An 11647-nucleotide genomic window follows, 5' to 3' on the forward strand; every position below is an offset into this window, starting at 1 on the left:
CACCTCGCCGCCGGCCACGACCTCTGCCCTCCCCTCCCCTCACCTCCTCTCATCAGAAGAGATCTGATCCCCCATGCCCTCCTCCTCTCGCCCCTCCCATTCCCTCACCAGAAGGTAGAGAAGAACCCGAGGGAGGGAGATCCAACACGATCCAGCCTCGGTCTCCGCTGCCTCGGCCTCGCGCCTCGCCGGAGCAGCTCCGCCGTTGACTGAAGTCCCGCAGTTCGACGTGTTCCCCTGCTCTTCTTCCTCCCTCTGTTTGTGTCTCCCTTTTTTTCTTTCAAGTATCAATCCCCTCTGTACTTCTCTGTGCAAGGAGGCCTCCATGGACGCAGATCCGCTGGAGCTGCTCAGCCCGCGGTCAGACCCGCCCTCCCTCGACCCCTGCCCGCGCCGGAAACCCTAGCCGCCGGCCATGGCGACCGACCGCAGGGCGCAGGCATAGGGCTCGCCTCGACGACAATGCTTGGTATGAATCCCTACTCCCCTCCTTCTCCTCCTCTTCTTCTCTCGCTCTCTGACCCCGTCTCGTCTCGTTGTGTAGGCAGGCGCCATGGAGTGGAGCTTCCTCTGCTCGAGACGCCATGGATTGTCCTTCTTCCTCCAGCACGAGGAAAAGCAGAAGCAGCCGCCACATCAAGGTCCACCCCCCACTCTCTATTTCCTCTTCATCTATCCCCTTCCCTTCCATTCCCTGATGAATGCTTCTCTTCTCTGTTGGTTTGGGTTGGTTGCAGGAAACTTCGACAGGGAGATCTGTACCCCAGCCCGCTCCACCGAGCGCACCAAGGTGCCTGATTTGGCAGCTATGGAGGTTCAGCACTATGCCCTTGTTCATCCATCTTCCCCTTGTCTTCTTATTCTGTAGTATTTGTTCATGGAGGTGCGGTTTGTGCAGGCCATCACCAAGGTCCTGCGAGTTTGAAGGAGCAGAAGGTCCAAGGGCCTGCCCACCAAGGCCGCCAAGGTGGTGACTCCCCTCTCTCCCACTCTGTTGGTCTGTTTCCATCATGTATTGCATTAGATGTTACAGATTTATTATGTCAAAGTGAATGCAATTTGGTCAAAAAATAAATAATAATCATGTCATACTGAATGTTGCTCTATGTGCACTCTGAAAACACCATGTGCCAACGGATACAAAACCATTAGATGTTACAGTTGTGGCATTTTCGTCGAGCTCAGCTGCATCCTGCGATGGTTTACTATAGCATCGGCGGCAATCCCATCTTTTCTAAAAACAGGGGGCTGCCGGCCATCCGGGGCATGCATGGAGATGCGCGCCGCGCGCCGTCTATCTTGCAGCAGGGCGGCCAGCCAGGCCGTCTACCTCTGCCTGCCCATGTACCTGTATCGCCATGCATATGGTCGCTGCGCTCTGCTCTCGGGTCATAGAAAGGAGGGGAGCGCCCAGCGCATGGCAGCGCTGCTGCTGGGCGTGCATTGGCCGCTTGCCTGTTCCCCATGTTTTCTTGGCTTGGACCAGTTGCCGCGTAAGCTGCTTGATTATCTCTCTCCAGCGGCCAACCTGTTTGTTCATGGAGTAAATGTCTGAATGTACTGTTGTGACTTTGTGATTTCATTTTCTGTGGCAAATAATAAATGGAAAAAATTCAAACATGGAATGGAAAATGTATAGAGAACAATGGAAGACGTCCTGGTATTATTGAGTTGCTTTTGTATGAGTTCTTGTTGGCTCTTTTAATTATTTGTTCCTTTTACCGGCTGCATAATTGTGTGCCTGACTGACCAAGCCAGTTTCCAGCTCACACAAGCTGCTAAGCCTGCAGGCATGTGCACTGTAAAGGCCAGCAATTTCTGCATATATTGATTGTCTCTGCAGAAAAGCATTTTTGGCCTCTACGGTTCTACCAAAAGGATTCGAGGCAAACGCTCGTTGCAATATACGAGTATATAATGCTTCTATGTGTATACAATACCATTAGATGTTACAGTTTTTCACTTCTTACCGTTAGCTGTTTGTAGTTTTGTGTCAGTTTGTATCGAGAGCATAGACCGCGGCATGGCATTTTGTCCCAGTTTAGTCTGAACCTTTACCATGTGACTTGTGGCTGTTGAAGTGGGTGGTGTTTCATGTTTTTTTTCTAGCAGTTGATGGTTCGATATTTTGTGCATGAATGGCAGTGGATGGTTCCATCTTTTTTGTTTCATTGTCTTTTTGTATAGAGAATTGCAGGAGAGCAGTGACATAATAGTTTGTACTTAGTCACTAGTTTGTATCCATCTTCGGTTTGTTATTTCTTCTAGTTTTGCTACTAGCTGCTATGTACTCCTAGTGTTGTAGTAATACATAAATATTAATGCTCAAATATGATGATCTGGCCTGCAGTGCACCTACAGTTTTCATTTCTATGATCAGTTTAGAGAGTTGCACATGTTAGTATATTGTATACTAAAAAATCCTAGCTAGTGAGAACATTTTAGTCACTCCATGAACGCATACTGGTTAGTGTTAGTCATACTATTTATGTACATCTCATTTGCTGTCAATTCTTGCTTATAAGTTATTGGATCCCTCATTGGCTACTATTTGATGTTCTGTACACATTCTTATTCTTATATGTTCATTCTTGTTTTTTGCACAGGTGAAGTGCGAATCCAAGTTCGAAGCTGTGAAGCATATCAACAAAGACTAGCATATTATGTGTTGTAAATGTAGGCAGTAGTAGGCTTATCTGGGCTGTAGTATACTGTAACGTTTGTAATAGACTAGTGCCGTGTTATTTTGGACGAATTTCATTTGCTATTTGGATTGTTTGAACTAATGATTGTGTATGTGATCTGAATACCAGTCAAATGAAAACCTGACAAGGGGGTCCAAGTTATAATGGTTGTTTGATAGATTTTGAAATTTTTGATGTGTGGGATCAATTTTGTGATAAGAATGACAAGTGGGACCAATCTGATTGGTGGGACTAGTGGCAAAAAAAAGGACGAAAATAAAAAATTAGTAGAAGGCTGCATCTTAGAAAAAAAGCCGAATTAATGGCCCAAGCCCATGTAGCTAGTGAAAATTAACAAGAAAAAAATGCATTAAAAAGGCCGAATTGTTGGGCTAGGCCCATGTGGAAAACTGAATTGGACCGGGCTGAATCTTGTGCCACATCAGCTTGCCACGCTGGATGCCTACGTGGCCTGGGGAGGTTGCTAGTGACCAAAACGCCACAGTAGACGAATTTTGGTCATAAACGTCTTCGACCATTCCAGAAGAAAGGTCGCTATAGTCAGTTTATGACGGCCAGCTTTTGACCTTCTGTTTTTGGTCACAAAAAGGTCGCAAATGGAAATTTGTGACCTTTCAGTGACCAATAGTGGTGGTCACAAGTTGACATATTTCTTGTAGTGAGTGCATGTAGTTAGTTAGTTAGTGGAGCAACTAGTCTGGAGACGTGGTGGCCGGGTGTGATGGCCGGCGTGAGTGCGTGGGTCTTGGCTGAGTGCCAAACTTTGTATAAATAGTCATCTCAGTGATGGATAAGGCCGTGAGGGCTGGGCAAAATGTAGCCATGGTGGTGTCCAAGGAAGAGTGCCTCGGCAAAGCCCCTGTGTGCTTCCTTGGGTACATGAGTTGTGTGTGTGTAGAGTTCCACATAGTGTATGTGTTCGAGAGAGAAGAAGAAGATAGACAGAGTTGTGAGAGGGAGCTCGAGGTAGAAGAAGAAGCGGCGCTGCGAGGAGGCGGCGCCAACAATTGGCATCAGAGCTTGTCGATCCGAGGCGGCGGTGATGACGCGTCGGACTCCTTGTGAGGTGGAGAACGTCGGCACGAGGTGGGTGGCCGTCGGCGGCGCGATGCTGCCGGTGGCCGGTTGCGGTGTGATGCCACTAGATGATGGCGCTGCGAAGCTGCCACAAGACAACTGTGTGACGCCCTTGGGAGGTACGAGGCGATCAGGCCGTTATGAGGAGAAGACGGCGTGGCGATCGGCGCCACGAAGGCGTCGTCCATGTGAAGACATGGCCGCTGCATGCGGCAGGAGGGCGTGGTACTCGGCGCCGCGACAGCGTCGTCCACGGCAAGACGGCGCAAGGTGGGCGCCATTGGCAGCACAATGGCGTTGATGGCTAGTTGCGGTGCGATGCCGCAACATGATGATTGTGTGGTGATCGGCGTCGCGAGGACGTCATCCACGATAAGATGGTCCATGGTGACCGGCACTGCGATGGCGTTGGTGGCGGCGAGTGGCCGGCTGCGGCGCTGCGATGGCGTCGTCAAGTGGCTGCGGGTGATCCGCGTCGAAGAGAATGATATCAAGATTAGGGGGTGAATGTTAGCAGTAATCTTGATATTATTGTATCAGCATTTTAGTTTGCTTTCGTTATGCATGTAGCATAGTTTAGAGAGTAGCTAGTCCAGCAAACTTTGAGCGAAGATGCATAGAGGAGGCGAGATGCCGAGTGCCGTGCAATGCGGTGAGGGCGACGAGATGCCGACTGTGCCGTGTGATGCGGTGATGCCATGAGAGTCGGCAAGACGCGACAAGGCTGGAGCATGATGGGTTGGTTTAGGTTGAGTCGGATGACATGACAAGGTCGTGTGATACGGCAAGCGCGTGGAAGGGTTGAAGCAAGACCGGCTGGATGGATCAGTACGTTGGGACCAAGAGAATTGGTGTGTTTGTGAGGGTGTTAGCTGCATGCGTGGAGTAGTTATCTAGTAGTCAGCTGCATGCACGTACTATTCTTTGGACCCTAGAGAGATTGTAGGAGAATATAAGATCATGGGTTAGTGCATGTAGTTAGTTGGTTAGTGGAGCAACTAATCTGTAGACGTGGTGGCCTGGTGTGATGGCCGGCATGAGTGCGTGGGTCTTGGCTGAGTGCCAAACTTTGTATATATAGTCATCTCATTCAGTAATGGATAAGGCCGTGAGGGCTGGGCAAAAATGTAGCCATGGTGGTGTCCAAGGAAGAGTGCCTCGGCAAAGCCCCTGTGTGTTTCCTTGGGTACATGAGTTGTGTGTGTGTAGAGTTCCGCATAGTGTATGTGTTCGAGAGAGAAGAAGAAGATAGACAGAGTTGTGAGAGGCAGCTCGAGGTAGAAGAAGAAGCGGCGTTGCAGGAGGCGGTGCCAACAACATACATATGCAATTGTTATCTTTGATTTAGTGTTTCTCAATATAAGTACTTAACAACTGAAACGACAACCTTTAGCACAAATAACCATACTTCACGCACACAAGCAGCCTGGGTCCTCGTTGGTGGGACGGCCCTGAAGCTACAGACCGAGCATAGAACTGATGGGACGGCCCTGACTAACTACCGAAGCACTAACTCATCACCGTTGCTCTCTCATATCATTCCATTTGAATTACCAAAACATCACCCGAAAATACACACCTTGCCATATTATATTTCTGCATATAGACCATAAATTGTGCGAATAGCTCTCGCATTGCCACCACAACGGGGTTGTCATCACTTGCCCCTCCATCTTTCAATTGGCCTCCATTTTTTCCTCAGGCAGCTTTATTAGAAGTAAGAAGAAAACCACCTGAAGGCAAGAAGCTTGTTCAATCCAACCAAGCCAAACAGAAGCAGACGCAGGAGAGCCACTTACCCAATGGCGATGAAGATGAACTTAGAGATGCACACCAACACGAAATGATGATATCTAGCTTGTATAAGCAATATCAGAGATATCTCATCACAAAAACCTTGGGAAAGACTACTAAAGCCTTTCTTTTCCTGTACGAACCATGGGACCAACATTACCAAACCTAGAACAAGTATCTCTACTATTAAATAGGAGTTGAGGAATGTAGACTGTATATTGGTATCTTTGTTTTAATTGTGTGAAGTGAAATCGGTTCTTTGAAATAAGTGAAATTACTTTGTGAGTTGATTGAAATCAGTACTTTGAATTAACCAAAGTCAATGATTATAAACTAGTGAAATCTCTTTCCTTGAAATGAGTGAAATATGTTGTTTAAAAATAGTGAAACCAGTTCTTTGAAATAAGTTAAATTATTTTTTGAGTGGACTGAAACCATTACTTTGAATTAAGTGAAATCAATACTACAAGAAATATGCTATCTTGTGACCTCCACTATTGGTCACTGAAAGGTCACTGTTTTCAATATGTGACCTTTTTGTGACCAAAAACAGAAGGTCAAAAGCTGAGGGTCGTAAACTGACTATAGCGATCTTTCTTCTGGAATGGTCATAGACGTTTATGACCAAAAAAAGGTCGTAGATTTTACAACCAATTATTTTGGTCACTAGCAATCTGACCACACCACGTCAGATCCACCGTGGCAAGCGGACATGGCATAATTACGACCAAATGAAAAGGTCGTAAAATAGAATCAGCCCGGTCCATTTCAGCCGTCTACATGGGCCAAGCCCAATAATTCGGCCCGTTTAATTTTTTTCTCTCTCTTTATTTTGCTTATGTGTATGGGCCTGGCCCAATAATTTGGCCTTTTATTTTCTGGGAATGGAGCCTTTTTCTGATGAATTTTCTTTTATAGTCCACTATTTTTTTGGGCCACAACCTTTTTAGTCTAGTTCGAATTTGGGCCTTGGCCTTTTTATTTTCTGCTATGCAGCCTTTTATAAAAGAAATTCTTACATTCATTTCCTTTTTTAGGTCCAAGCCTTTTTGGTCTAATTCTTGTTTGGGCCTTGGCCTTTTTAGAGCCCAAGTTCTCATTTTGCATAACTTCACATAAAATAAACAATAAATAGAAAGGCCCAGGTGCACAAGTGATCCACAAGCCCAGGTGCACAAGTGATCCACACAACTTCACAGAAAATAAACAATAACTCCACAACTTCACAAGTGATCCATAACTTCACAGGTTCACAAGATCACATAACTTCACAGGTAGCAATGCAACAAAATGCTCAAAGACAAACTTCAAATGTTCAAACTAGGTTCACAGCCATCAAACTAGACAGCAATGCTCAAGTTCAAAATGCTCAAACTACCTTAGCAGCACAGCCATCAAACTGCCTTAGCTCCAAAGAGAGCCATCAAGTGGGCTAACTTCTCTTCCTGTTCTTGAGACTTCCTGCGCAGCAGCTCAAGTTCCTTGTCGCGTGCAGCTTCAGATTCTTCCGCCTTCATCTTGATTGTCGCCAATTCTTCTTGCACCAGGTCAGCTTGAAGCTCGGACCTCTGCAGCTTCTGCTCAAGGTCATGAACATGAGCAAATACTTCAGCAGTTGCTTTGCGGGAGTTGTTCCTAGATGACTGGAGCCCAACATTCGTGAGGAATGTGCTTTGCTTGACCGATTTCAACAGCACTTCTTCGACAATTTGAACAGTAGACTTTGGCTCTTCACCTTCTGGTACCGGCGCGTCCTTCATTTCTTCCATCTCAAGCTAGCATATGGAGGAAAATGATAGGCATTAGTGGAGAAACCAAACCAGCACACAAATGGATTATTTGAAGTAACGAAACCAGCAAACAAAATCTATACAAGAAGATGATGACTAGTGACCTGGAGACATGCAATTGGAACAATATGATCGCTTCATTAAGCCTAGAATGGTGGTTCTATATAAGATGGCTTCCTGACTAACATTCACATCAAATTTCATCATGTCATAAAAAATGCAACAAATAGCATCAAAGCTGTTCTAATATCTTCATTAAGCCTAGGATGGAACTATAAGCATGGAACTATCAAACAACATCAAAGCATGGAACTGGCTCCGAATCAAACAGCATCAAATCATCAAAGCATCAAAGTTGGCATGGACAAAGCTGGCATCAAAGCTGGCATGAATCAAACAGGGCATGGACAAAGCATGGAGTTACTTACTATAGCAGTCTTGACTGGCTCCGAAAACCCGTACTTCTTGCTGTTGTGGGTGGCCTTGAACAAGTCAATCACAGACAGCTGCTCACCCTTACGCTCTTCATTCTGAAATGTTTTTCAACAAAAATCAAAATGTTATTCAGCAAGAATCAGAAATGTAATCCAACGAGGATCAAACGGTAAGGTCTCTAGAGAAAAGTTCTCACAGTGGCAAAAATGTGTGTTGTGTAGTGTATGGAACTAGTTCTCTGATTGTACACGACTTTTTATCGATTCATCTTGTTCGACACACATGTTTCCTACAAAAAAACATACTGTCAGCATGATCTAGCACTAGCATATCATGTGTAGAACATAAAGCATCAAACAAAGCAGAGACAAACCTTGTGTCTTGGGGTAGACCACATCTCCACCAGAGCTTGCCATTCACCATCCGTCAGATCAGGTACCGGAGACTTGATGCTGACTTTATTTGCGGCTACAGTATCAAAATACTTCTTCTTGATCTGATGGCGTTTGTTCTTTGAATTTTTCTGCAGAATATCTTTGCACGCGGTCTTGATGGTTTCCCAGTCCGTGTTCATCTCAAAATTTGCCTACCAAGACAACAAACAAGGTAGAACAATATTAGTGATCATGCATAGGTGTAACAGAAAATAGATAGCACATTAACTATGAAACAAGTAGCTTACAACAACTTTCCCAATGTAGTTCTCCAATAGACTAGCATTTTTTTGTATAGCTTGAAGTGAGGAAGAACCGGAAGATGATTTCTTGCAACGAGTCCACACTCAGAAGCAAGCTTTGCTGACTGTAGAGGCTTCTCTGGACGCTTCAGCCCTTCGGCAATTTGGATAGGCACCTTGCTACCAAGCGACTTGGTGATACTCTCTAGCCCTTTGCCCTTTCTAGGTCTAGTCTTGGTAATCATTGCATCTGAAAATGAAATTGGACTCATAAATTAGAATAGAAATCGACAAATGCAGGAATCGACAAAAGCATACATGATCATTCCATTTGGAAAATGCACTAGTAAAAGATAGCATTGCAAAGGTCAACTTGCCTGATTGAAGCACAAGCTGCTGTTCTTCTTCATTGATGACAACATTCCTGTCAATAGAAGGTGCAACAGGGCTGAGGTCTGTGTGGACAGTGCCTGCTTCATCAATGCAGATGGTTCCTCCTTCATCTAGGCAGACAGTGCCACTTCCATCCATGCTGAGAGTGGTTCCTTCATCCATGGGCGGCAACTCATCACCCATTTGCACCGAGGTCTCAGAGTCCATGCGCAGCAGACTTTCCTGATGGTCCGTCGCGGTCGCCATCTTTGCTTTCTGCCTTGTGACTCTATCAAGGGCAGGTTCATCAGGTTCCAGGATCCTCTTTTTTTGTCCTAGAGCTGGGGCCATCACCCTTCCTGGAGGCATTGCAGCAGATGTTTCTAAGCTCTTCTTCTTCTTGCTGACTATCTTCTTAAAACCAGGCCTCTTCGTCCTAGATTCCTTCAGTGCCTCGTATAAACAGCACGGAAAAAAGCATTAGATCACAAGATAAATATGTGAGCACAAGGAATAACATAGCATAAAAGAACCCCAGCCCTCCAAGCAAGACACAGTTTGCACCTTAACAGTCTTGCTCACTACAACATCATCCACTTCCTCTCCATCAATAACTTCATCCTCCTTAGGATTGTACTCTGGGTCATCATTGATAACTCCACTACCTTCTTGAAGCTCATCAGTTCTACCTTCTCGTACATCATTTGTTTTCCTAAGCATCGACGCTATTGCACCGATGCCAAGGGACTGGAACAGCCGATTGTTCCTCATGATATTTCTAGCCCTAACCTTCTCGTACTCGGTGAGAGGCTCTTCTTTGCATGATAAAGGAAACGTAACTATTAGGTGAATGTTTGGAATGCATGGACAAACAGCCAAACATATCTTATGAAATTTTATTATCATTTAATCCTAGTTATTCAGGTAAGGAAGACTAACAACACATAGGCACAGCCAGCTTATTCAGATTGCAGCAATACATTTCACTTAGCATATTAAGACACATATTTCATGAAACTGACAGTATAACCACAAGGAGCAAGTTGCATACCAACGGTTGGCCTCACGTTTGACCTTTTCATCCTTGCCATGGATGATCTTGAGGTGGTGCTTGCAAAATAGAATAAACAACAATCAGATACAACAGGGATAAAGTAAAATGATGCACTTGTATCAATAAAGGAAAGCATTTGGACCAACATGCACATACACTGATGTACTGTTATTAATTAAGCAAACATGTAAGTGCACTAAACAAGCATGCATGTATAGTGGAAATATATGTACACTAAACAAGCAAGCAAGCAAAGTTCTACTGATAGAAATAAGCAAGCAATGATGGAAATTGAAAAGAAGGAAGCAAATACTATTGATACAAACCCTAATTAATAAGCAAGCAAGTAGCTTCTTCTCCATGTGCTACTGATACAAGAAAGTACTGCTGATGGAAATCCTAATTAAGCATGTATGCTTGCAAGCAACATGTATGTTAGCAAGCAAGCAACATGAACAAGTGAATTGGTGTCATGTACACATGCTTAGATAGTCTGACAGCAAGCAAGCAACATGAACTAGTGAATTAGTAAAGCATGAAACAACAGTACTTGCAGAAGTACAAAAGCAGATGAAAAAATTATTCTCAACTGCTCAATAAAGTTCCCGGTCTTTGCAACAACAACAAAAAAAGGCGAGAGGGCCACACGGGACGGCCTCTATGCTGATAAAGAAATGCTCATCTGAATCATGTAATTCCACTATAGCTTGGTGACTGAACACAGCACCGTCTACTTACTGTATGCGGCTTACGTCATGAAAACATTCACTTGGCCATACATCTCATCAGAGAGATACGGCATGAACATCAGGTTCAGAAACATCAGTGACACAGCGCCCCGCTCACAAGAGCGGTAAACACGCCATGAACCAGACCAACGCACAAGCACAATATAACCAAACGCACAGCAAACACACCCATAACCTCAAAACAACATGAATGGGCAGCATGAGAGGCCCTGAGGGGCACCTTCTCCAAGTGCTACTGATACAAGCTAAGTAACTAAATCATACACAAGCTACCTGAACCAGAGGGAGGTCTTCCTCAAACCTCATCCACCTCCTCATCCATCCCCATCCCCTAAAATCATGCACTTCCTCTCCATCAACATGAACCGTAAACCACGAGGAGGATCAAACAAACCACCAGGAGCTCCACGAGTATCAAACAAGCATTTTTTTAAGATTATGACATGAAAGATCCAAAAAAATAAACAATATATCTGATAAACGGTGCCTTAAACCACCAGCACTACAAGTGCACAAGGACACGCATGCAACATAACCAACTGTGACCCAAGCCAAGCACCATGAGTGAATCTGGCGAGCATGTTCTGGATCAGAAGGGTTCGAGCAGGGAGGGAGGAGCCGACGCGCGAATCCTAACCCTAGATCGACATGAACAAGAACAAGAACCAGGAGCTTTATGAACATGAACAAGAACCACCAGGAGCTCGTAGATCAACCGAATCCTAACCCTAGATCAACCGAATCCTAACCCTAGGTCGACCAGGAGGGGGATCTACCGAACCCTAGAAGATCGAGGGGGGAGGGGAGAGGAGAGGGGTACCTGTCGCCGTCGTCGATCATTGATGACGTGGATGATGTAGCCACCATCGTCGATGTACTCCCTGTCGTAGCCCGGGCGGTCGATGTAGCTGTCGATGTAGCAATTGTCATCGAGGGGAGAGAGATGGGTTGATTCGTCGTCGGGGTGGGCGGCGCGGCGGCACGGAGTGGGAGCG

General features: G+C 45.3%; 1 long non-coding RNA gene across 1 annotated transcript; it reads left to right on the forward strand.

Annotated features, from left to right (window-relative positions):
* Window positions 1-735: 735 nt before the first annotated feature.
* LOC119311083 lies at window positions 736-2692 on the forward strand. Its single transcript, XR_005150875.1, has 3 exons — window positions 736-814; window positions 899-967; window positions 2607-2692. It is a non-coding gene; the product is annotated as an uncharacterized LOC119311083 (long non-coding RNA).
* The last annotated feature ends 8955 nt before the right edge of the window (window positions 2693-11647 follow it).

This window comes from Triticum dicoccoides, chromosome 1B (assembly GCF_002162155.2).
Source record: "Triticum dicoccoides isolate Atlit2015 ecotype Zavitan chromosome 1B, WEW_v2.0, whole genome shotgun sequence".
Taxonomy (NCBI): Eukaryota; Viridiplantae; Streptophyta; class Magnoliopsida; order Poales; family Poaceae; genus Triticum; species Triticum dicoccoides.